The sequence below is a fragment of the Orcinus orca genome, chromosome 6 (assembly GCF_937001465.1).
Source record: "Orcinus orca chromosome 6, mOrcOrc1.1, whole genome shotgun sequence".
NCBI classification, from domain to species: Eukaryota; Metazoa; Chordata; class Mammalia; order Artiodactyla; family Delphinidae; genus Orcinus; species Orcinus orca.
In genome coordinates this window covers 32,812,837-32,840,788 of record NC_064564.1, presented here as the reverse complement: position 1 = coordinate 32,840,788, position 27,952 = coordinate 32,812,837, and the positions used below count along the sequence as shown (strand labels likewise).

Sequence of the window (27,952 nt, the reverse complement as noted above, 5' to 3'; positions counted from 1 at the left end):
AAAAACTTCCCAAACTGTGAAATACTTGGATAGAAAAATACAAGTTAAACGAACTCTACGGTAAAATCAAATAGACCCACACTAAAACACATTATAATCAAACTGACAAAAGTAAAAAACAAAGAATCTTGAAAGAATCAATAGACACTGAATCATCATGTATTAATGATGCCAAATAAAATTTTTAGCAGATTTTTCAGCAGAAACCTTGCAGTCCAGAAGGCACTGGGATGATGTATTTTAAGTACTGAAGTGAAAAAAAAAAGCCTTATAAACTGAAAATCCTATATCGGCAAAACTGTACTTCAAAATAAAGGAGAAATTAAGGCATTCCAAGATAAACAAAACTTGGAGGGAATTACTATCATTAGACCTTCCCTACCAGAAATACTAAAGGGAGTCCGTCAAGTTGAAATGATAAAATCCTAGACAAGTAGCTCAAAGCTAGAAGAAAATATATAGCTCTCTGGTTAAGGTAAATAAGTGGGGAAATATAAAAAACATGAGTACTGCAATGTGGGTTGGTAATCACACTTTTTATATATTATAGAATTAAAACTAAAAAAATTAAAAATTAACATAATTTCTATGTTAATGGATACACAATATATAAGGATGTATTTTTTAACATCAATAACAGACTGGAGGAGTGGTGCTGTGAAGGAGTAGAATTTTTGTATGTTATTGAAGTTCAGCTGTTGACAGTTTAAAACAGATTGTTATGACTTTAGGATATTGTATGTAATCCCTGTGATAACCAAAAAGAATATATTTACAAAGTATACAGAAAAGGAAGTCAGAAGGGAATCAAAATGTGTCAGTCCAAAAACAATAAACACAAAAGAAGGCAATAAGGAAGGGACAAAAATTTAATGAAGCATACAGAAAACAAATGTCACAAATGGCAAAAAAAAGTCCTTCTCTATCAGTAATTACTTTAAGAATAATGGATTAAACTCACCAATTAAGATGCATAAGCTGGCAGAATGGATAAAAAACAGAATCCAACTATAAGCTGCCTAAGCTGTCTACAAGGGATTCAGTTTAAATTTATGGACATACACAGGTTGAAAGTGAAGAATGGAAAACTATCCCATGCAAATAGTGAGCAAAAGGGAACAAGGTGCCTATACTAACATCAGGCAAACTAGACTTTAAGTCAAATCTTTTACAAGGAATAAAAAAGGAATGTATATAATGAGAAAAGGATCAATTCTCTAAGAAAAAATAAAAATTATAAACATTTGTACCAGAGCTCCTTAACAGATGAAGCAAACCTTGATGGAAGGGAGAAACAGTAAGAGTTGGAGACTTTGATAGCCTTCATTCAGAAATGGGAGAGAACAACCACACAGAAGATCAGTAAGGAAACAGAAAACTTAAACAACAGTATAAACCAATGGATCTAACAGACACATATATACACAGCTCTCTACCCAAAGACAGTAAATTACAGATTTTTCTCAAGTGTACATGAAACATTTCCCGAATAGGCCATATGTGAGGCCACAAAACAATTCTTAATAAAAATTAAAACTACTGAAATCACACAATGAATCTTTTTCCATCACAATGGGATAAAAGTGGAAATCAGTAACAGAAGGGAAACAAAAATTCACAAATATGTGGAAATTAAACAGCACGCTTTTAAGCAACCGATGGGGTCGAGGAAGTAATTACAAGAGAAACTACAAAATACCTTGAGACCAAAGAAAAAAAATACATAATAGCAAATCTTACGGGATGGAGCACAAGCAGTGATGAGAGGGAAATTTATAGCTGTAAAGGCTTACATTAAAACAGAATAAAGATCTCATATCCACAATCTAACATTTTCCTTAAAGAAGTAGAAAAAGCTTAACCCAAGGCCAGCAGATGGGAAAAATGATAAATATTACAGCATACATAAACAAAACAGAAAAACAATATAGAAAGTCAATGAAACCAGGAGTCGGTTATTAGAAAAGATCAACACGTACCTCAAGATGGACACAGAAGAAACTCCTGAATTTCCCTCCTTCCATGGATGCACTGAATATACAGCTACACACAGATCAATTCCCTCTGAAAGATATCAAGAAACTAACTTTAGTGACTCCTACACATTGGGAAACTGAGAAAATACCCACTCAGAAATGTGTAGGAAAGGATGAGACACACTCTTACTATAAACCCCACCCAAGAACAGCACCTTATAATCTTTCTGAAACCAACAACTCCCAGCCTCTTCCCAATTAGCACGGTGTTTGCACCACATTTCTAATGTTCCAAATTTTAAGGCTGCTGCCTAAGGGATGGGCCCCCAAATAATCTAGCTCTGAGAGCCAAAAGGGCTTCCCTTCACAAGTCCCATGATATTATAGCAAACAAATAAGCAGTTTTTACAAGGTGCTTGAGCACTCCCTCTGCCTATCTCCACAAGCTCAGAGCAGAGGGAACACACACAAATGCTTATCTCCCAATTTCTTCCTGGAGGGTGTTGGACTACATACTTTCCCAGCTACTGTCTGAAGGTCCAGCTTCTAATCAGCTTGCATTTCAGCTGACTGGAATCCTGCCCAGAGCCCAAAAGAGCCAGTGGGTCTTACTCTGACATCTCCCCCCAGCTTTCTTCAATAATAAAGCCAAATCTCCTGCATGTCCCTGGAGGGAGCTTGTCTACACATTTAGAACCCTGACTTTTAAAACTGCCACCTGAGGGATGGACCCCAAAATAACCTACCTCTGAAAGTCAATTGGGCTTGCATTCCTGAGCACCACAGTACTATAGCAAACAAAGAAGCAGTTTTTAAATGGATGCATAAGGATTCCCCGTAGCTATACACCCAGACCCAGCATGGAGGGAGACGACAAAAACATGCCCATCTCCCAGCAAGAATGTTTCTCCCTGGAAGGAAGTTGTATATTTTCCTAGCTGCTGCTTGTGGTTCTGGCTTCCAGTTAGTCTGCATGTGGAAGCTCACGGGGATCCGTTTGGGAGCCTGGTAAAGCTGGTGGGCATGTCCCCTGCTATCTCCCCCAGCCCCAAGTAAGACCAAATTTTTATCTTCTCTCCTGGAAGGAGCTTGTCCACACATCTAGCACACCAGTTTTCAACTGCCACCTAAGGGACTAGCCCCCAATTCACCTAGCTCTGGGAGCTGAAAGGGCTCAGCCTTCATGAGTGCCTGGGACCACTAAAAACAAAGGCTGTTTTACTCGGACACAGAAGCATTCAGAGCAATTATTTCCCTTGGCTCAGCACAGAGTGAGGAAGAAGAAACTCTTCCAGCTCTGGATTCTTCTTCATAGGGGCTAGACTACATATATCATATTCTGACTTTTCCAGCTCCTGCCTGATAATTGGGCTTCCAATTAACCTGCATCAGGGAGTTAAAGTGGCAGGCAACTGGCAGTTGTCCAGAAGCCTAAACAGGCATATGAGCATTAACCACATGGTTGAGGATGCTGATGGGTCTTGGAACACCCTCAACTGCTACAAGTCACTAAGAACAAAGACAATGATTTCAACAACCAGGCCAGGCTGATTAAGGCCAATCTGTCAAAACTGGGAAAAGGGGCTGTTTTATACAGAAACCAACACAGAGAGTCAAGGAAAGTAAAGAAACGGCGATGTTTCAAACAAATAAACAGATCTCTAGGAGCTGACCTTAATGAAGTGGATATAAGTAATTACCCAACAGAGTTCAAAATAATGGTAATAAAGATGCTTACTGAATTCAGGAGAATAAAGCATGAGCAAAGTGTGAGTTTCAACAAAGAGATGGAAAATATTAAGAAGTACCAAACAGAAATCATAGATTTCAAGAATAAATGAACTGAAAAATTCAATACAGGGCTTCACAAGCAGACTCGACCAAATGGAAGAAAGAATCAGACAAGGCAGTGGAAGTCATCTAATCAAAAGAGCAAAAAGGAAGAAGAATAGAAAACAGTGAAGATCACATAAGGGACACCAGTAAGTGGATCAATATATGTGTTACAGGTCTTCAAGAAAGAGAAGGAAAGAAAGGGCACAGAGCATATTCAAAGAAATAATGCCTAAAAACTTCCCTAATGTGGGGAAAGAAAGAGATATCCAGATCAAGGAAGCCCAAAACGTCCAGAGAAGATTAATCCAAAGAGATCTACAAATAGACACACTGTAATGAAATTATCAGAAATTAAAGACAGAATCGTAAAAGCAAAAATAGCCACTTGTTTATACACGGGAATCCCCATAAGATTAACAGATTTTTCAGCAAAACTATTGCAGCCCATAAAGGATAGCAATGATATATTCAAAGTGTGCAAAGAAAAAAAATGCCAAGAATGCTCTATCCAGCAAACTTGTCCTTTAGAATTGGAGAGACAGAGTTTTCATAAACAAAGAAAAGCTGAAGGAATTTATACAAAAGTTGTTCAAAGGAGTTCTTCAATCTGAAATGAAAACATGTTAATTAATTAGGAACATGAAATCACATGAAAGTATAAAACTCATAGGCCAAAAGATAGTTCAGAATACTCTAATATTGTGATGGTGATGGGTAAATCTCTTATAACTTTAGTATAAAAGTAAAAGACAAGAACAACTATAACTGCAGTAATTTTTTAATGGATTCACAATATAAAATGATGTGAATTGTGACATCAAAGCATAAAATAAGGAGAGTGTAAAATTGTAGGGCTTTTGTATGTATTCAGAATTAAGTTGTTATCACCTTAAAATAGTCTGTCATAACTCTAAGAGGTTGGATGAAAGGCTCACGATAACAAAGAATCAAAACCTTTAGTAGATACCCAATAAACAGAGACAAGGATCAAAGCATACCACAACAAAATTATCAATTCACAAAGAAAGACAGCAAGAAAAGAAGAAAGGAGTAAAAGAATGACAAAAATCCAGGAAACAATTAATATGATGGAATTAGTAAGTCCTTCCCTGTCAATGATTCCTCTATATGCAAATGAATTAAATTCTCCCATTAAAAGACACAGAGTGGTTTTATGAATTTAAAAACAAGACACAACTGTCTGCTGATAACAAGAGTCTCATTTCAGCTTTAATGACACACTTACACTGAAAGTAAAGGGATGGAAAAAGATATTCTATTCAAATGGAAACCAAAAGAGAGCAGTGGTAGCTATACTTACATGAACCTGAAGTCAAATACTGTAACAAGAGAAAAAGAAGGTCATTATATAAAGAGAAGGAGTAAATTTACTTATAAGAGGACATACAATTACACATTTTTATCCCTGCACTATCAGAGCACCCTAAATATATAAAGCAAATAGTAACTAACCTGAAGGAGGAAATAGGCAGCAAATCAGTATTTTGGGACTTCAATACCCCATTTTTATCAATGGATAGGTCATCATCCAAAAAGAAAATCAATAAGGAGACATTGGACTTAAACTACACATAAGACCAGATGGACCTAACAGACATATTTAGAACAGAAGAATACACATTCTTCCCAAGCATACATGGAATACTCTCCATGACAGATCATCTGTTAGGTCATAATATAACTGATATCACTGTATCATTTCCGACTACAATGGTATGACACTAAAATACATTATAGGAGAAAAACCAGAAATATCACAAATATCGTTAAATAGGTTAAACAACAGGCTCCTGAACGAAAGGGTTGAAGAAGAAATCAAAGGGCAATTGACAAGATATTTTGAGACAAATGAAAATGAAACACAATGTACTAAAACTTATGAGCTGCAGCAAAAACAGTTCTAAGAGGGAAGTATATAATGATAAAAGTCTACATTAAGAAAAAAGAAAGGTCTAAAATAAACAACTAAAAAAAACTCAAGGACTAAACAACATACTAAGCCTAATGTTATCAGAAGTAAATAAAAATTAGGGCAGATATAAATGAAACAGGGACTAGAAATACAAGAGACGACCACTGAAACTAAGAGCTGGTTTTTTAAAGGTTAGAAAAAAAAAGATGTGCAAGCCTTTAGCTAGACTAACTAGGCAAAAAAGAAAAGACTCAATCAATATTGTCAGAAGTGAAAGGGGGTATATTACCACACGTAACAACAAAGGTAAAGGATCAGAAGAAATTACTATGAGCAATTTTATGCCAACAAATTAGATAACCTAGAAGAAATGGGTAAATTCCTAGAAACGTACAACCTACCAAGAATGAATCATAAGGAAATAGAAAATATGAACAAATTACAAGTAAGGAGATTGAATCAGTAAATAATAAATCTCTCAGCCAAAAATAGTTCCAAGACCAGATGGCTTCACTGGTAAATTCTACCAACACTTTAAAGAAATTAACCATTCTATCTCAAACTCTTCCAAAGAACTGAAGAGGAGAGAAAACTTTCAAACTCATTTTACAAGGCCAATATTACCCTGTTACCAAAGCCAGGCAAGCAAAATACAAGAAAATAAAATTAATGCTCAACATGACTGATGAGCACAGATGCCAAAATCCTCAACAAAATATTACCAAACAAACTTCAACAGCACATTACAAGAATCATACACCATGACCAAGCAGGTTTATTCCTGGGATGCAAAGATGGTTCATCACATGTAAATCAATAAATGCGATATAGCACATTAATAAAATGAAGGATAAAATCATATGGTCATCTCAATGGATGCAGCAAAAGCTTTTGACAAAAGTGAACATTATTTCATGATAAAAACTCAACAAACTGAATGGATACAAAATCAAGACCCATATATATGCTGTCTACAAGAGACCCACTTCAGACCTAGGGACACATACAGACTGAAAGTGAGGGGATGGAAAAAGATATTCTATGCAAATGGAAATCAAAATAAAGCTCGAGTAGCTATACTCATATCAGATAAAATAGACTTTAAAATACAGAATGTTACAAGGAAAAGGAAGGACACTACATAATGATCAAGGGATCAATCCAAGAAGAAAATATAACAATTGTAATATATATGCACTCAACATAGGAGCACCTCAATACATAAGGCAACTGCTAACAGCTCTAAAAGAGGAAATCGACCGTAACACAGTAATAGTGGGGGACTTTAACACCTCACTTACACCAATGGACAGATAATCCAAACAGAAATTTAAGGAAACACAAGCTTTAAATGACACTATAGACCAGATAGACTTAATTGATATTTATATGGCCTGCCATCAAAAACCGCAGATTCAACTTTCTTTTCAAGCATGCATGGAACATTCCCCAGGATAGATCACATCTTGGGTCTCAAATCAAGCCTCAGTAAATTCAAGAAAACTGAAATCATATCAAGCATCTTTCCTGACCACAACACTATAAGACAGGGAAAAAACCGTAAAAAGCACAAACACATGGAGTCTAAACAATACGTTACCAAATAACCAAGAGATAACTGAAGAAATCAAAGAGGAAATCAAAAAATACCTAGAGACAAATGACAATGAAAACACGACGATCCAAAACCTATGGGATGCAGCAAAAGCAGTTCTAAGAGGGAAGTTTATAGCTATACAAGCCTACCTCAAGAGAAAGAAAAATCTGAAATAAAGAATCCAACGTTAAACTTAAAGAAACTAGAGAAAGAAGAGCAAACAAAACCCAAATTTAGCAGGAGGAAAGAAATCATAAAGAGCAGAGCAGAAATAAATGAAATAGAAACAAAGAAAACAATAACAAAGATCAATAAAACTGAAAGCAGGCTCTTTATGAAGATAAACAAAATTAATGAACCATCAGCCAGACTCATCAAGAAAAAGAGGGAGAGGACTCAAATCAATAAAATTAGAAATGAAAAGAGAAGTTACAACAGATACCGCAGAAATACAGAGGATTATAAGAGACTACTACAAACAACTATATGCCAATAAAATAGACAACCTGGATGAAACAGACAAATTGTTAGAAAGGTATAAGCTTCCAAGAGTGAACCAGGAAGAAATAGAAAATATGAAGAGACCAATCACAAGTAATGAAATAGAAGGAGTGATTAAAAATTTTGCAACAAACAAAAGTCCAGGACCAGATGGCTTCACAGGTGAATTCTATGAAACATTTAGACAAGAGCTAACAGCCATCCTTCTCAAATTCTTCCAATAAACTGCAGAGGAAGGAAAACACCCAAACTCATTCTATGAGGCCACCATCACCCTGATACCAAAACCAGACAAAGATACCAGGAAAAAAGAAAATTACAGACCAATATCACTGATGAATATAGATGCAAAAATCCTCAACAAAATACTAGCAAAGAGAATCGAACAATATACTAAAGGATCATACACCATGATCAAGTGGGATTTATCCCAGGGATGCAAGAATTCTTCAATATATGCAAATCAATCAATGTGACACATCATATTAACAAACTGAAGAGTAAATCCATATGATCATCTCAGTAGATGCAGAAAAAGCTTTTGACAAAATTCAACACCCATTTATGATAAAAACTCTCCAGAAAGTGGGTATAGAAGGAACCTACCTCAACATAATAAAGGCCATATAAGACAAACCCACAGCAAACATCCTTCTCAATCGTGAAACACTGAAAGCATTTCTCTAAGATCAGGAATGAGACAAGGATTTCCATGCTCACCACTATTATTCAACATAGTTCTGGAAGACCTAACCACAGCAATCAGAGAAGAAAAGAAATAAAAGGAATACAAATTGTAAAAGAAGAAGTAAAACTGTCACTGTTTGCAGATCTCTATACATAGAGAATCCTAAAAATGCCACCAGAAGACTACTAGATCTGATCAATGAATTTGGTAAAGTTGCATGATACAAAATTAATGCACAGAAATCTCTTTCATTCCCATACACTAATGATGAAATATCTGAAACAGAAATTACGGAAACACTCCCACTTACCATTGCAAGAAAAAGAATAAAATACCTAGGAATAAACCTACCTATGGAAACAAAAGACCTGTATGCAGAAAACTATTAGACACTGAAGAAAGAAATTAAAGATGATACCAAAAGATGGAGAGATATACCATGTTCTTGGATTGGAAGAATCAATATTGTGAAAATGATTATACTACCCAAAGCAATCTACAGATTCAATGCAATCCCTATTAAATTACCAATGGCATTTTTTACGGAACTAAAACAAATCATCTTAAAATTTGTATGGAGTCACAAAAAACCCCAAATAGCCAAAGCACTCTTGAGGGAAAAAAAAGAAACTGGAGGAATGAGACTCCCTGACTTCAGACTATACTACAAAGCTACAGTAATCAAGACAATATGGTACTGGCACAAAAAGAGAAACATAGATCAATGGAACAAGATAGAAAGCCAATAGATAAACCCACGCACCTATGGTCAAGTAATGTATGACAAAGGAGGCAAAGATATACAATGGAGAAAACACAGTCTCTTCAGTAAGTTTTGCTGGGAACACTGGAGAGCTACATGTAAGAGAATGAAATTAGAACACTCCCTAACACCACACAAAAATAAACTCAAAATGGTTTCGAGACCTAAAGGTAAGACCAGACACTATAAAACTGTTAGAAGAAAAGACAGGAAGAACCCTCTTTGACATAAATCACAGCAAGATCTTTTTTGATCCACCTCCTAGAGTAATGGAAATAGAAACAAAAATAAACAAATGGGACCTAATGAAACTTCAAAGCTTTTGCACAGCAAAGGAAACCATAAACAAGACAAAAAGACAACCCTCAGAATGGGAGAAAATATTTGCAAACGAATCAATGGACAAAGGATTAATCTCCAAAATATATAAACAGCTCATGTAGCCCAATATAAAAAAACAAACAACCCAATCCAAAAATGGGCAGATGACCTAAATAGACGTTTCTCCAAACAAGACATACAGATGGGCAAGAAGCACATGAAAAGCTGCACAACCTCACTAATTATTAGAGAAATACAAATCAAAACTACAATGAGGTATCACCTCACACCAGTTAGAATGGGCATCGTCAGCAAATCTACAAACAACAAATACTGGAGAGGGTGTGGAGAAAAGGGAACCCTCTTGCACAGTTGCTGGGAATGTAAATTGATACAGCCACTATGGAGAACAGTATGGAGGTTCCTTAAAAAACTAAAAATAGAATTACCATATGACTCAGCAATCCCACTACGGGGCATATACCCAGAGAAAACCATAAGACAAAAAGACACATGCACCCCAATGTTCGTTGCAGCACTGTTTACATTAGACAGGTTATGGAAACAACCTAAATGCCCATCTACAGATGAAAGGATAAAGAACATGTGGTACATATATACAATGGAATAGTACTCAGCCATAAAGAGGAACGATATTGGGTCATTTGTTGAGACATGGATGGATCTAGAGACTGTCATACAGGGTAAGTAAGTCAAAAAGAGAAAAATATCATATACTAACGCATATATGTGGAACCTAGACAAATGGTACAGATGAACCAGTTTGCAGGGCAGAAATAGAGACACAGATGTAGAGAAGAAACGTATGGACACCAAGGGGGGAATACCGCAGTGGGCTGGCGATAGTAGGGTGATGCATTGGGCGATTGGGATTGACATGTATACACTGATGTGTATAAAATTGATGACTAATAAGAACATGCAGTATAAACAAACAAAAAAAAAAACAACTAATACTAAACTTTCCTGGGGTTATTTGTATGGAAATATGTTAATATATATGTTTCAGACATTACATGAAATTTCTAAAAAATCTTATATGTTCTGGTATAATGTTACAAGTCATAATTCTAGTTATTACTTTAAAATGTATATCTCAGCAATAACTAAATTTCCTTGTCAATTGCATTATTATGAACTTTCATCAAATCTTTAACCGTGGTCATTTTTAAGTCTTTTGTCATTTACAGACAGTTCTGGGTGTACTCTGATGCTTTCGCAAAAATGTTCCTATAGAAGGGTTTCATATTCAAGCATTCCTGGAAATGACTCTGACAAGTACAGGTTTCTGGTAACTGACTATACTGCTGAACTGAATGAATAAGCATTTTCAGAACTCTAATGTAAAACTCATGAATTCATAAAAGATGAAAAAATTAATTACATGGGACTGAGTGAACTGATGAGGATGATTATAATTTTTGTGACTTTCTGTTTGAATAAAAAAAAATCCCACAAGGACTCAGAGGCAAGAAATATACAAATCAATTTTCACTGCAAAGTAAAGGAGCTGCTACAGTGGAGGTTTACTGGACTGAATGTCAATATTATGACATAGTATGAGTGTGTTTCATGTTTGGCAATTGCAATCATTGTTTATTTTGTTGTGGTCATCCATTTACAATGCTCGGTGTCAGTTTATCTCTTGTAAAAATAAAATACAGTGTGTGTATGTGTGTGTGTGTGTGTGTGTGTGAAAAAACAACTCAGCAAATTATGTATACATATAATGTACATTATCATAATAACGGCCATATATGATAAGACTGCAGCTAACATTACACACAATAGTGAGAAGCTGAAACAAGGAACAGCATCCTCTAAGATCAGGAACAAGACAAGGATGCAACTCTCAGCACCCTCATTCACCGTATGACTGTAAGTCCTAGCCAGAGCCATTAAGCAAGAAAAATGAATAAAAGACATCCAAATTGTAAAGTTATAAGTAAAATAAGTCTGTGTGCAGATGACATGATATTATATGTGGAAAACCCTAAACACACTGCAAAAAAAAAAAAAACCTGTTAGAATAACTGAATTCTGTAAAGTTTCAGGATCAATATACAAAAATCAGCTGCATTTGTATATCAGCGAATGTCAACTAAAAATGAATTATCAGAAGAAAAATTAAGAAAATAATCTCATTTACAATAGTATGAAAAAAGTTAAATACTTAGAAACAATTTATCTAATGGGGTGAAAGATCTACACACTAAAAACCATAAAACACTGATGTACGAAATTGAAGAAGACACAAACAAATGGATAGATATTCTGTATTCATGGATTGGAAGGGTTAATATTGTGAAAATGCCCATACCATCCAAAGTGACCTACAAATTCAATGCAATCTCTATCAAAATTCCAAAGCATTTTTTAAAGAAATAGAAAAAAAAATCCTAAAACTCATATGAAACCACAAAAGACTCCAAAGAGCCAAAGCAATCTTGAGAAAGAAGAACAAAACTAGAGACATCACACTTCCTGATTTCAAACTATAATACAAAGCTATAGTAATCAAATAAGTACTGTATAGGCTTAAAACAGAAACACAGATCAACAAAAATGAATCGAGAGCTCAAAAATAAACCCATGCATATATAGTCAATTAGTTTTCAGCAAGGAAGTCAAGAATAAACAATGGGAAAAGGAGAGTCTCTCCACTAAACGGTTTTTGGGGAAACTGCATCGCCACGTGGAAAAGTCACATTACGCCAGATATAAAAATAAACTCAAAATTAATTAAAAACATGAACATAGGACCTGATCCTTAAAATTCTTAGTAGAAAATATAAGGGGTAAGCTCCTTGCCACTAATCTCATCAATGTCCTTTTGGATTTGACACCAAAAGCAAAGGCAACAAAAGCAAAAATGTACAAGTGGGACTACATCAAATGAAAAAGGTTCTGAACAGCAAAGGTAACCATGAACAAAATGAAAAAGCAACATATGGAGTGTGAGAAAATATCTGCATATCACGTATCTAAAAGAAGTTAATATCCAAAGTATACAAGGAGCTCATACAACTCAGTAGCAAAAACACCATATAACACAATTTAAAAATTGGCAAAGGACCTAAAAAGACATTTTCCCAAAGATAACAAACATTTGGGGAACAGGTATATGAAAAGGTGATTCACATCACCAATCATCAGGGAAATGCAAATCAAAACCACAATGAGATATCACCTCACACCTGTTAGTATGTATATTATGAAAAAGATAAATGTCGGTGAGGATGTGGAGAAAAGGGAATCTGTGTGCACTGTTGCTGGGAATGTAAACTGATTCAACCAGTATTGAAAACAGTATGGAGATTCCTCAAGAAAATAAAATTAGAATACCATGTGATCCAGCAATTTCACTTCTGGTCATATAGCAAGAGAAACAATATTTTTTAGCAATTCCCTGGCTGTCCAGTGGTTAGGACTTCGTGCTCTCACTGATGAGGGGAGGGCCCGGGTTCAACCCATGGTTGGGGAACTAAGATCCCACAAGCCACGTGGTATGAGAAAAAAACAACAACAAAAAAGCTTTGAAATGTTATTCAGAGTAATGGTACGGAAAGAACCTTCCTGTCTCTCATAGATGAATGGATAAACAAATTCTGATACACACACACACAAATATACATACATAACATACACAATGGGATATTATTCAACCTTAAAGTAAATCCTGACACTTGCAAGAACATGAATGAGACTGGAAAACATTATGCTAAATGAAATAAGCCTGATGGAGAAAAGACAAATGCCACATGGTATCACTTATGTGTGGAATCTAAAAAAAAAGTTGGAATCATAGAAACACAGAGCAGAAATTGTTGCCTGCAGTTGGGCATGGGGGGAAATGGGAACATGCTGGTAAATGGATACAAATTTTCAGTTATAACATGAGGGATAAAATGAAGGAATAAGGTCTGAGGAGCTAATGTATAACATGGTGAGTAACTGATGATGCTGTATTCCGTAACTGAAAATTTCTGAGAGAGTAGAATTTGTGTCCTCACACACAGAAAGTAAATATATGACAGGTGATGGGTATGTTAATTAACTTGATTGTGAGAATCCTTTTACAATATATACGTATATCAAATAATCACGTTATACCTTTTAGATATATTACAGTTTTGTCAGTTATGCCTCAAAATAGCTGTAAAAAGAGGAAAACGATCAACAAAATTGACAAAACTAGTTAGACTGACTATTAAAAAAAGTGATAAGAACAAAATATGTAAAATCAGAAATGAAGAAAGGGACATTACTACCGATTTTGTAGAGACAAAAAGGCTTACAATAGAGTACTATTAACAGTTGTATACCAACTAATTTGATAACTTAGATGAAATGAACACATTCCTAGAAACACACATCTTACCAAGAAATACAAAATCTGAACAGATCTACAAGTTAAGATATGGAATCACTTATCAAACATCTTCCAACAACTGAACGCCCAGCACCAGGTATCTTCATGGTGAATTCTACCAACTATTTAAAGCAGAATTAACACCAATCCTCAAGCTCTTCCAAACAATTTAAGAGGAGAGAATGTATTTTAACTCATTCTAAGAGGTTAACATTATAGCAATTACAAACCTAAAGACACTACAAGAAAAGTACACTACAGACCAATATCCCTTATGAATACTGATGCAAAAATTCTTTAAAAAATAATAAGAGACAGAACAGCCCATTATAAGGATTATACATCACGACCAAATGGGATTTATTCTTGCAAGGCAAGGTTGGTTCAACATATGAAAATCAGTCAATGTAGTATAGCACATAAAGAGATTGAAGGGACTAAACTCCATGTGATCATCTTCATTGATGCAGAAAAAACATTTGACAAAATTCAATGCCATTTTATGATTTAAAAACTCAACAAACCAGAAATACAAGTTGATGACTTCAACATAATAAAGGTCACAGATAGAAAAACAACAGCTATTATCTTCAGTGGTGAAATCTTCCTGTCTAAGATCAGGAACAAAGGAAGGATGCCTGTTGTCACTACTTCTATTCAGCAAAGTACTGGACTTCCTAGCCAAATAAATAAGGCAAGATAAAAAATAAAAGGCATCTGAATGAGAAAGGAAGAAATAAAATTATATTTGTTCAGAGACAACAAACATGCACCAAAAAAACCTGTTAGAATTAATAAATGAATTCAGAAAAGTTGCCAGATACAAAATCAATACTCAAAATTCAGTTGTGTCTCTATACACTAACAATGAAAAGTGGAAAAAGGAAAGCAAAAACAAAATAGCATTTAAAATATCATGAAATATAGTAAAAGACGAGGCATAACTTAACCAGGGGGACAAAAGACATGTACATTGAGAACTAGAAAACGCTGCTGAAGGAAATTAATGAAGACACCAATAAATGTAAAGGCATCTTGTGTTCACAGATTGGAAGACTTAATGTTGTTAATATGTCAACACGACTTAAAGGGATGTACAGATTAAATGCAATCTCTTTAAACATCACAGTGAGGTTTTTTCAGAAGTAGAAAAATTCATCCTGAAGTTCACACGGAATTTAAAGGGCCTGAATAGTTAAAATCATGTGTAAAAGGAACAAAATTTGAAGTTTCAAATTTCTTGATTTCAAAACCTACTACAAAACCACAGTAATCAAAATAGTGCCAGCATAAACACACATATAGGAAGGAGAATAGGCCAGTGGAATAAAAGAGAAACCCAGAAGTAAACCTGTATATACATCACCAAATGATTTTCAACAGGAGTGCCAAGACCACCCAATGGGGAAAGCATACCGATGTAAACAAATGGTACTGGCAAAAAAAATATCCGCATTCAAAAGAATGACGGTAGATCCTTAACTTACACCACATACAGAAATTAACTCAGTGAATCAAAGACCTAAATGTGAGACCTCAAACTATAAAACTCTTAGAAGAAAGTGTTGGGAAGAAAACCATGACATGAAATTTGGCAAAGAGTTCTTGAATATGACACCAAAAGTGGAGGTAATAAAATAAATAGATAAACTAGGTATTCAAAATTTAAAACTACTTCTTTCATCAAAAAATGAAACGAACCTGCTGAATGGGAGAAAATATTTGCAAATCCTATAGCTGGTAAGGTTAATATCCAGTATGTATACACTTGTACACTGTTGGTGGGTATGTAAAATTGTGCACACAGAAAGGAAAACAGTATGGTGGTTCCTCAAAACATTAAAAATAGAATTACCATATGATCCCATAATTCAAGTTCCCATTAAATACTCAAAAAGAATTGAAATTATGAACTCGAAGAGTTATGTGTTCACGCATATTCATAGCAGAATTATTCACTATAGGCAAAGGCTGAAAAAACTCAAGGGTCCATTGAGGGATGAAGGGATATAAAAATGTGGTCTATACAAACAATAAATCAATATTCAGTCTTAAAAAGGAAGGGAATTCTGACACATGCTACAACATGGATCAACCTTCAGGCATTACGCTAAGTAAAATAAGCCAGTCACAGGAGGACAAATACTGTATGATCACACTTATATGAAGTACATAGAGTAATCAAATTCACAGAGACAGAAAGTACAATGGTGGTTTCCGGGGGTGAGGGGGCAAGGGAAACGGAGAGTTGTCTCATGAGTACAGACTATTATCATTTTGCAAGATGAAAAGTTCTGTGGATGGATGATGGTAATGATAGCACAGCAGTGTAAATATATTTCATGCCTCTGGCCTGCACTCTAAAATTGTTAAGATGATAAATTTTGTGTTATGTATATTTTACGAGAATTTTTTTAAATAAAGGAAAATTAAGACATTCATATAAAGAAACACTGAAGAAGTTCATTACTAGTAGATCTGCTCAATAAGAACTGTTAAAGGAATCCTTCAGGCTGAAATGAAACGTAACTTGAAACCATATGAAGAATTAAAGAACAATGGTAAAGGTAACTACACTAAGTTTAAAAGGCCAACACATTTGTATTTAGGGTTTGTAACACCTCTTTTCAAAATGTGATTTAAAAGACAAATATATAAAATAGTTATTATAAGGCTATTAAAGGGCACACAATACATAAGGATGTAATTTGTGACAAGTGCAGTGTAAATGAGGATGCGGGATGTAAATAAGCAGAATTTTTGTTATTATTAAATGAAAAGGTTATTAATTTAAATTTGTTTTTTCAAAAATTTAAGATGCTTCCTTTAACGCCTAGTATAAGCACTAAGAAAAATACCTCAAAAATATACAGAAAAGAAATAAGAAGAGAATCAAAATGGTGAACCAGGAAAAACGTCAATCACAAAAGAATGTAAGAATGAAGAAAGTGAAGAACAAAAAGGATATAAGATATCTAGAAAATAAATAGTGTAGCAGTAGAAGTAAGTTCAAAGGGCTCAATATAGGATCAACACAAAGAAGACTACACCCAATCACGTTATAATCAACTTCTTAAATGTGAAGTACAAGGAGAGAATATTGAAAGGAACAAGAGAAAAGTGACTTGGCACCTATGAGGGAACTCCCAGAAAACAATTCGTGAATATCTCAGCAGAAACCTTACAGGCCAGGAGAGAGTTGGATGATATATTCAAAGTACTGGAAAAAAAAACAACCTGTGAGCAAAAATGACCATACCTAGCAAAATTATGCTTTAAACATAAAGGAGAGATAAAGTCAACAAAATCTAAGCAAGTTCATCACTACTAGACCTGCCTTAAAAGAAACGCTTAAGGGAGAGCACTTTGAAATGAAAACATGTAAACAGAAATGCAAAAGCACACAGAAGCATAAATTTCAATGTTAAACTCATACACACACACACCAATATAGCATAATAACACTGTAATGGTGCCGTATAAAGTACTTTAACCCTGATATAAAAGTTAAAATTTGTTAACAATAGAAAAAGAAGGAAACTGAGTATAAGGACACAAAGTTTGGGTGGGAGTAAAAGAACAGATGTTTAGAACTACAAGATTTCTATGTAGCCTTCAGCTAACCTCAAAGAAATGGCCTATTATAAAAAAACAAAAGACAAAGAGAAAAGGATCAAAGTAAATCACTACAAAAAAATAATCAAACAACAATGAAATAAAGCTACAGAGAAACAGGACAAAACAGCTGCAAAACAGACATAAGACAATTAACGAAATAGCAATAGTAAGTCCTTACTGATAGATAATTAGTTTAATATAAATGGATTAATCTTCCCAATCAAAAGGCATAGAGTGGCTGAATAGATAAAAAAACAATATCCAACCCAAGAGACTAATTTTAGATGAAAAGACACATATAGGCTCAAAGTGAAGGGATGGAAAAAGAGACTCCATGCAAATGGCAACCAAAACAAAGTGAGAGTTCCTATATGCATGACAGACAAAATAGACAATAAGTCAAAAATTGTCTGTATAGACAAAGAAGGTTTCTATATGATAATAAAAGAGTCAACTCAACAGGAGGATATAACAATTTATATATGCATCCAGCATCAGAGCACATAAAACTCTAAAGCAAATATCGAAATTAAATGGAGAAATTGATTGCAGGACACAAATAGTAAGGGACTTCAATAACCCAGTTACAATAACACCCAGACAGAAAATGAATCAACAAACATGACTTGAACAACACTATGGACCATATGGTCCTTACAGACATATACAAAACAGTTCATCCAACAGCAGCACATACACGTTCATTTCAAGAACACATACAACATTCTCCAGAATAGATAATATGTCAGGCCACAATCAAGTCTTAACAAATTTAAAAAGTCTGAAATAATTTCAAGTATCTTATCTGATCACAATGGTATGGAAATAGAAATCCCATAATAGTAACAAAACAGAAATATTAGGATATCCCTGATGGCACAGTGCTTAAGAATCCACCTGCCAATGCAGGGTACATGGGTTCAATCCCTGGTAAGCAAAGATCTCACATGATGCAGAGCAACTAAGCCCGTGCACCACAACTACTGAGCCTGCGCTCTAGGGCCCACGTGCCGCAACTACTGAACCCAAGTGCTGCAACTAATGAAGCCTGCGCACTTAAAGCCTGTGCTCCGCAACAAGAAAAGCCACTGCAATCAGAAGCCCGTGCACCACAACAAAGAGTAGCCCCCGCTCACTGCAACTAGAGAAAGCCCGCATGCAGCAACGAAGACCCAACACAGCAAAAAAATTAAATAAAACAATATTTTTAATAAAGAAAACAAGAAAATCTACCAATATCTGGAAACTAAGCAATATACTCTTTTCCGCCATTCCACTTTTATTGAGATATAACTGCCACAGAGCCCTGCATAAGTTTTAGGTGTACAGCATAAAGATTTGACTTATGTACATCAAGAAATGATTACCACGGTAAGTTTAGTGAACATCATCTCATATGGCCACAAAATAACAGTAAAAGAAAAAATTGTTCTCCTTGTGATGAGAACTCTTAGGATTTACTCTCTTAACCTTCATATATAACACACACCAATGTTAATTATATTTATCATGTTGAATAATACCGTCTTGAGCAACCATTGGGTCAAAGAGAAAATCAAAGGGGAATTTAAAAAGAATCTTGACACAAACTAAAATGAAAGACAACACACCAAGATTTATGGGATGCAGCAAAAGCAGTACTACAGGAGAAGTTTAGAGTGATAAATGCATACATTAAAGGAGAAGTAAAACCACAAGTAAACAATCTCACTTTATGCCTCAAGGAACTAGAAAAAGAAGAAAAAAGTAATCTCAAATTTAGCAGAAGGAAGGAAATAGTAAGGATTAGAGCAGAAATAAATCAAATAGAGAATAGAAAAACAACAGAAAATAGAAACAAAACTAAGTGGTGTTTTTTGAAAAGATAAATTTGAAAGATTGCTGGCTACACGAATTGAGAAAAAAATAAAAAAGAAAACTCAATAAAATCAGAAATGAAAGAGGAGACAATACGAGTGATGCCTCAGAAATAAAGGAATCATAAGTGTCCCTTATCAATTATGCCAACAAATGGGATAATCTAGAAGAAATGGATAAATTCCTACAAACATACAACCTACCAACACTGAATCAAGATGACATAGAAAGTCTGAACAGTCCAATAACAAATAAGGAGATTTAATCAATAACTTAAAAAAAAATAGAAAATCCAGGACCAGATGGTTTCTCTGGTGAATTTCACCAAATATTTGAAGAGGAATTAGTACCAATCCTTTTCAAACTCATCCAAAAAATTGGATAGGAGGGAACACTTCCAAACTAATTTTACAAGGCTAGCATTACCCTGATACCAAAGCCAGACACGGACACTACAAGAAAAGAAAATTACAGCCAATATCTTTGATAGACCTAGATGCAAAAATCCTCGACAAAATATTAGCAAACCAATTTCAACAATAAATTAAAATTATCATACCCCATGCTCAAGTCAGATTTATTCCTGGGATGCAAGGATGGTTGAACATACACAAATCAACCAGTGTGATACACCACATTAACAAAATGAAGGAAAAATCATATGATCATCTCAATAGAGGCAGAAAAGGATTTGACAAAATTCAGCATTCTTTCATGATAAAAACTCTAAACAAAATAGGTGTAGAAGGAATGTACCTCAACACAATAAAGGCATATGAAAAAGAAAAGACCACAGCAAACATCTTACTCAACAGTGAAAAACTAAAAGCTGTCCCTCTAATATCAGGAAGAACGCAAGAATGTCCACACTTACCACTTCTATTCAACACAACACTGGAAGATGGAGGAATTAGGCATGAAAAAGAAATAAAATTCATCCAAACCAGAAAGGAAGAAGTAAAATTACCTCTGTTTGCAGATGACATGATCATTCATGTAGAAAATCCTAAAGATTCGACAAGAACAGCAGTAAAAACTGTTAGAACTCATAAGTGAGTTTAGTAAAGTTGTAGGATGTAAAATCGGCATATAGAAGTCATTATACAAGAGGAATGACCTACCCAAAAAAGGAAATTAAGAAAACAACCCCATTCTGAATTTCATGACAAAGAATAAAATACTTAGGAATATATTTAGCCAAAGAGGTGAAAGATCTATACATTGAAAAGTATAAAAAATTGATGAGGATAATTAAAGATGACACTGATAATATGGAAAGACATCCCATGTTCATGAACTGGAGGATTTACTATCATTAAAATATCCATACTACCCAAAGTGATCCAAAGATTCAATGCAATCCCTATTAAAATCCCAATGGGGGACTTCCCTGGTGGTGCAGTGGTTAAGAATCCACCTGCCAATGCAGGGGACATGGGTCGGAGCCCTGGTCCGGGAAGATCCCACATGCCGTGAAGCAACTAAGCCCACACGCCACAACTACTGAGCTTGCACTCTAGAGCCTTCGAGCCACAACTCCTGAAGCCCACGCACCTAGACACTGTGCCCTGCAATGATCAAGCCACTGCAATGAGAAGCCCGTGCACCACAACAGAGTAGCCCCCACTCGCCTCAACTAGAGAAAGCCCACGCTCAGCAACAAAGACCCAATGCAGCCAAAAATAAATAAATAAATAAACAAAATAAATTTATTTTTAAAAATGGGCAAAGGACTTCAATGGACATTTCTCCAAAGGAGGCATATAAATGCCCAACAGATGTATGAAAAGGTGCTCAACATCACTAACTGTCAGAGAAATGCAAGTCAAACCACAATGAGAAATCACCTCACACCTGTTACAATGGCGATTATCAAAAAGACAAAAGATAACAAGTGTTGATGAGGATGTGGAGAAAAGGGAACCCTCGTGCATTTTTGTTGGGTATGTAACTTGATACAGCCACTAAGGAAAACAGTATGGAAGTTCCTCAAAAAATTAAAACTACAACTATCTTATGACTCAGCAATCCCACTTCTGGGTATGCAGCAAAAGGAAATGAAGTCGGTATCGTGAAGAGACATATGCACTTCCATGTTTACTTTTCACAGTAGCCAAGATATTGGATCAACCTAAGTGTCTGTAGATTCATGAATGGATAAATAGAGTGTGGTAATACACAGGCATATCTCGTTTTATTGTGCTTTGCAGATACTACGTTGTCTACAGATTGAAGGTTTGTGGCAATCCTGCATTGAGTAAGTCTATCGGTGCCATTTTCCCAAGTAGCATTACTTTAAAATTAAGGTATGTACATGGGTATTTTAGACATAATGCTATCGCACATTAACACACTATAATATAGTATACACATAACTTTTATATGCACTGGTAAACCAAAAATTTCATGTGGCTTGTTTTGTTGCAATATTTGCTTTATTTTGGTGGTCTGGAACCAAACCTGCAATATCTCCAAGGCATGCCTGTATACAATGGAATATTCTTCAGCCTTTAAAATGAAGGAAATGCTGCTATTGGTGACAACATGGATGAACCTGCAAGAGATTATGCTAAGTGAAATAAGCCAGATACAGAAAGACAGCTACAAACACTTCATGATACTACTTTTATGTGGAATCCAAAACAGTCATAGATGTGGGGTGCAGTCAGTGGTTGACAGGAGATGAGGGGATGGGAAAATTGGCAGGTATTGATCACGAGGAACAAAGTTTCAGTTATGCAACGTGAATAATTTCTGGAAATCTAGTGTACAACAATGTGCATATAGTTAACAATGCTGTATTGTGTACTTGTAATTTGCTAAGAGGGTAGATCTGAAGTGTTCTCACCATAAAGAAAGAAAAAAGAAAATGGTAATTATATGAGGTGATGGATATGTTAATTTGCTTGATTGTGGCAATTATTTCAAAAATATATATGTACATCAAAACATCAAGTTGTATATTCTAAATATATATATATATATATATATATATATATATATATTTTTTTTTTTTTGTGGTGCGCGGGCCTCTCACTGTTGTGGCCTCTCCCGTTGCGGAGCACAGGCTCCGGACGCGCAGGCTCAGCGGCCATGGCTCACGGGCCCAGCTGCTCCATGGCATGTGGGATCTTCCCTGACCGGGGCACGAACCCGTGTCCCCTGCATTGGCAGGCAGACTCTCAACCACTGTGTCACCAGGGAAGCCCTAAATATATATTTTTATTTCTCTATTATACCTCATTAAAGATGGGAAGAAGAAAGAAATGAGGTAATGATACATAGTACAACATGGGTGAACCTTGAAAATTATGCTACATGAAAGAAGCCAGACATGAATGGTCACATACTGTATAATTTACACTTATATGAAATATCCAAATACATATATCTATAGAGACAGAAAGCACATTGGTGACTGCCCAGGGGTTCGGTGGAAGAAAGCATGGGTAGGGCTTCCCTTTAAAGTGATAAAAATATTTTTGAACCCCATAGAAGTAAGGGTTGCACAACATTGTGAATGTACTAAATGCCATTGAATTGCGCAAGTTAAAACGGTTAATTTTATCTCAGTAAAAAATAAAACTTCTATGTATAATTGATTCACTTTGTTATAAAGCAGAAACTAACACACCATTGTAAAGCAATTATACTCCAATAAAGATGTAAATAAAATAAAATAAATAAAACTTCTCCCCAAGTTACTTTTAGTTAATTTACTGTGTCCTGACAAGTTTTAATGTGAATCATTTCGTTAAGAAAAAACAGCCTCAATTCACACCAAATAAACATTCAGTTTAGCAAGGTATCTGTTTTCTAATGGTTTTTCTAACATCCTAACTTTAGCATACCACCCCATCCTACTGTTGTGGTACAGCAAATGGCATGAACCAGAGGTGGAAACCTAAATCAGACCTTAGAACTCTGAATTTTTGAGACAATGCAACTGGGGGGTTTATCTGTTTTTGCTTCAACATGCTTGTACCTACAATTTCTTATCTTGTTCTACCTGACTTTTTAAAATCTTTAATTCATTTATCTTAAAATATGTAAATGGTTTAAAAAAGCAAGTAAATATCTATGTATTGCTAGAAAAGAGATAATTTAATGATGAGCTTTCTTTATTAGTCATATTTTATACTGTTAGAAGAATGAGGCTATCAACTGAATTCTGTCCCCCCAAAATTCATATATTCAAGCTCTAACAAAGTGATGGTATTTGGAGATGGGGCCTTTGGCAGGTAATTAGAATAAATGATGTCATGAGGATTAGGCTCTATTAGTGCCCCTATAAGAAGAAACCAGAGAAGTTTTTCTGTCTCTCCCCACCATGTGAGGACACAGTGAAAAGACAGTTGTCTGCAAGCCAGGAAGAGAGCCCTCACCAGGCACTGAATTGGCCAGCACCGTGATCTTAGACTTCCAAGCCTCTAGAACTGTGACTTGTTAAAGTCTCCAAGCCTATAGTATTATGTTATGGCAGCTTGAGCTATAAGAGGACTAAATGGAAGAGACATGGAGGAACCCTAAACGCATACCGCTAAATGAAAGATGCCAAACTGAAATGGATACATACTGTATGATTTCAGCTATATGACATCCTGGAAAAGGTAGGGCACTTAAACTATTCTGTATGATACTGTAATGGTCAATGCTTGTCATTCATTCCTCAAAACCCATAGGATATACAACAGAGTAAACTGTAATGTAAACTATGGATATTAGTTAATAATAATGTATGAACATTGGCTCATCAATTGTAAAAAATGCCCCACACTAATGCAAGACGTTAATAATAGGGGAAACTTTGGTTTGGGGAATAGATGTGAGGGGGTGTATGGGAACTCTGTACTCTGCTCAAATTCTCTTTAAACTTAAAACTACTCTAAATATAGTCTACCAATTTATTTAAACAAAATACATCTAAGTTGCCTCATCATATTGTGAGGTTATTACCATCTTACACCTTTTCTATTTGACCTACTTCTTTAATGTTCATTTCTATCTTCTTTTATCCTTGTAAAAATATATCAAATGTTTTGTGTTATTTCACCTCCCAGCCTATTATCCTTTTAGCTATATGTCTTTCACAAACCTTCTTTGGAAACTACATTAGATATCCTTGACTTATTACACTCTATGCCCATTACTATTTTCACCACCTCCCTCGTAATGCTTGAACCTTGGCTATGACCCATTGTCACGTCTGCACAAATAGTTTCTGCTCTATTTTCTGTCTTCTGTCCTTCTGGGCCACTTCTATCTACCATCATTACCCAAAGAACTGACTTTACAGATTCTATATGCCAGTGTGTAAGACTTGCAGTGCTTTAAGTAGTATCCCAACCTCATGATGATGATTTGGGGTCATTACCAAAGCACTCGGGATCATACATATTATTTTAAGGTAGTTTTACAGGACAATGCACATTGGTATTTTTCTCCTATTAACAGAGTAGGAAATTGTGGGTTGATTTGCAGTTTCTTCAATTAAGAAAGCAGGATATGAACACTGCTTCTTTACTGGGGTACTTGGCACTGCTCCTTCTCGTGCTGGGACGTGTTTTGCGCCTTTACAGCCTGGCATCTAGGCGTACTGATCAGACTAATGCTTGGCTTTATTGGATACGTTGACCAGTCTGATTGATATTCTGGTACATACAGGGTACTTGGTCATGGCTGCTCACCTCTGAACCTCAGCTTCATCACCTGCAAAGTGCAACTAGCAGCATATCCGCTTTGTGGGGTTCTTATGGATTTGGCAAGCGTCATAGTGCCTGGCACATGCTAGAGACTCAGGTGATGCAGTAATTACTCAAATTTGCATTTTCAGTGGATCCTTCCCACCTGGACAGGGTGACTCACAGCCTTCGGGGAGGAAGAGCAGGACAAACAGCAAGGGCAGCATGGGCCAAGGGAAGGAGGTGAGAACTGACATGCAGGGGGGCCTCTTGCTGGTATCACCAGAGGGCCCATAGTGAGCCAGGATGTGGGGAGAGACTGGCCGCTCAGTAAGAGCAGGCCAAGAAAGGCCATGTGAGGGGGCTTAGGTTTTACCTTGTGGTAGAGGCCATCCAAAGGAGAAAGTGCAAGATGGGTAGGTATACACTTCTCCCTTAGGAATTGTTCTCGGGGTCTGTTTATCTCCTGGCATGGTCCGTTCAATGAGTTGACCCCTCCAGCACGTTCTAGAGAATACTGGCCATGTCTGACCTTCTGGAGATACAGCCCTGACCTCCGGGCCACCTCACTGAGGAGAGGGCTCATGGGGGAATCAGCCTCACTCTGCATCTCTCCACCAGTCCTGCACCCTGGACCCAGGACCACTCACTTGCAAGAGGCATATCCAGCTGCCAGAGCAAGTGACATTTCCTGACTCATCTGACTAAGAAAGAGCAGAGTATCGCTGACCATTCCAGGGGAGTAGCTGCCACAGAAGATCAGGATGCGTACGAGCCATAGAAGATCAGAAGGAACAAAGGTCAGTCCACGTGGGAGTTCACATGGGCGCCTCACAGTCCCCAACATGCCCTCGAGTTTCCATTCCAGCCCAACACACATTCCACCTGCCCACAGTCACCTGTGCCACCATCACACAGCCCCACAGAGCTCCAAACATCCTCAAACACACAAACTCCCTGCCTATAAGCAGATGCCTGACTGTGTGCCCAGAACCCTCCTGCTCCAATATACATGCACTACAAACCCCAATAAAATCACAGCCACAGTCTTGAATACAAAAACACACCCCCAACGGCCCCTGATAATCAAACACCTAAATCCTCATATCCCACAAAAATCCACCCAACCCCATATAACCCCTCAATGCAAACACACAAACCCTTCAACAATAGCCAAATACATTCAAACCAAACTCACATACTTCTTCATATAAGACACAACCCCCACATCCAAATATAACACATACAGTCCCCCCACAGCTGTCAACATCCACGTATGTGCAATGCCTCAGAAGGTGAGACAAACACAAAATACCATCAGAGAGACACAATGTTTCCAACCTTTTCCTAAATACTCCCCGTAGAACACATTATGACCTCACACCCCCAATACAAACATACGCCCATCTCCCTCTTGAGATACTATAAACAGCCTCTGTCACATCCCCTGATTATACACACACAGCTAGCAACCCCACTTTACACTGACAACCCCAATCTCTGCAAATTCCTCCACACCAAAAATACACTCCCTGAACTCTTACCCTACAGGATGAGCATGTGTATAACCCTGCACTCTGAATACACACAGATCCAACACACCAAGCATTAAAATGCATACCCCTACCTCTTCTCAAACGCCTGCACACATAGCCTCAAAACACCCAGAAGCAGCCCACCACCCAGCCACACCATGCTACACCAACCGTACACCCACAAAGGCACTCATGCCCCTCGTCTCTCCCCAGATCACACATACAGTCTCTACACAGCTTTACTATTACCCCAAACCATCCTATACCCTAAACATACATCCAAGAGGTCCCCACACAGCCCTAACCCATGATAGAGGCAGCTCTACCAGGGGCATCATGGCACCCCGAACGGGCAAATGCCGCTGAGGTAAGTGCCTCCTGTGTTGCTGCATTTCTTGCTGCTGTTGCAAATCATCCCTTGACCCCACCGAGACTGACTGGGACACCCTAAACAGGAAGTCGCAGCATATGAGTCAGGGAAGAGGAAAAATCCATTCCAGGTGTTCCCTGTCACCATCCATTGCACCAAAATATCGGATGACCAGCATGAACAAGAAACAGAGACATGTAACTATACCATGACCGAAATGCAAATTTTGCTAGAAAAAATTTGTCCAAGGGAAGGGGGTGAAGGGTGTTCCCCCTAATTATAAAGCCATGCTGTTACAATTCAAAGAAACATCAGATACAGTACAACAGGCATGGGACTGCATCCATGTTGTAGCTAGATATGAAAAACATAATTTTTCTGAAGCCCCAAATCTCACTTGCCAGTAAAGGCACATGGGCCCCACTGCCCCATTGGCCAGAAACCCAAGAGAGGACCCTTAAGGGGTATAGGGACTTCTGGGACCCTTACTGGTCTCCACCAAGGGGTGGTGCCTTCACACAGCTCCATCCTTCATGAGATGACTATCAGACCTCCCTGTATTGGCAGCTCTGGAGATCGGGGGTCCCTGATGACGTAACCTTGGGAAAGCCCAAGCACAAGTTAGAAATTTTTGCTCAGGCGCTACAGACTCTTCAGGAGACCGGAGTGATGAGTAGCTGTCACCTCTCCGAATCCTGTACCCTGACCTCTGCCAAGGCCTCTGCCTTAGGGACCTGGCAGATCCCCGGAGCGTGGCCCTCCTCTGGGACAATTGCCCATATACTTCTCTAATTATCCTTGGGACACACATAAACAATTTTCTTATGGCTCTCATTGACAACTGGAGCTCAAATTACAGTGCTTCCTGGGAACCCCTCCAATT

The 27,952-nt window shown here is 36.8% G+C and overlaps 1 protein-coding gene across 3 annotated transcripts in view; it reads right to left on the bottom strand.

Annotated features, from left to right (window-relative positions):
* FAM240B (family with sequence similarity 240 member B) overlaps positions 1 to 27,952 on the bottom strand; it is a 187,873-nt gene that overhangs the window by 136,702 nt on the left and 23,219 nt on the right. Inside the window, exon 3 of one of the 3 annotated variants that reach the window (XM_049711539.1) lies at positions 1,980 to 2,064. The exons of the other annotated variants lie outside the window; for them this stretch is intronic. The gene's annotated coding sequence lies outside the window, so the exon portion shown is untranslated. The remainder of the gene's footprint in view (positions 1 to 1,979; positions 2,065 to 27,952) is intronic. 3 annotated transcript variants of the gene reach the window in all.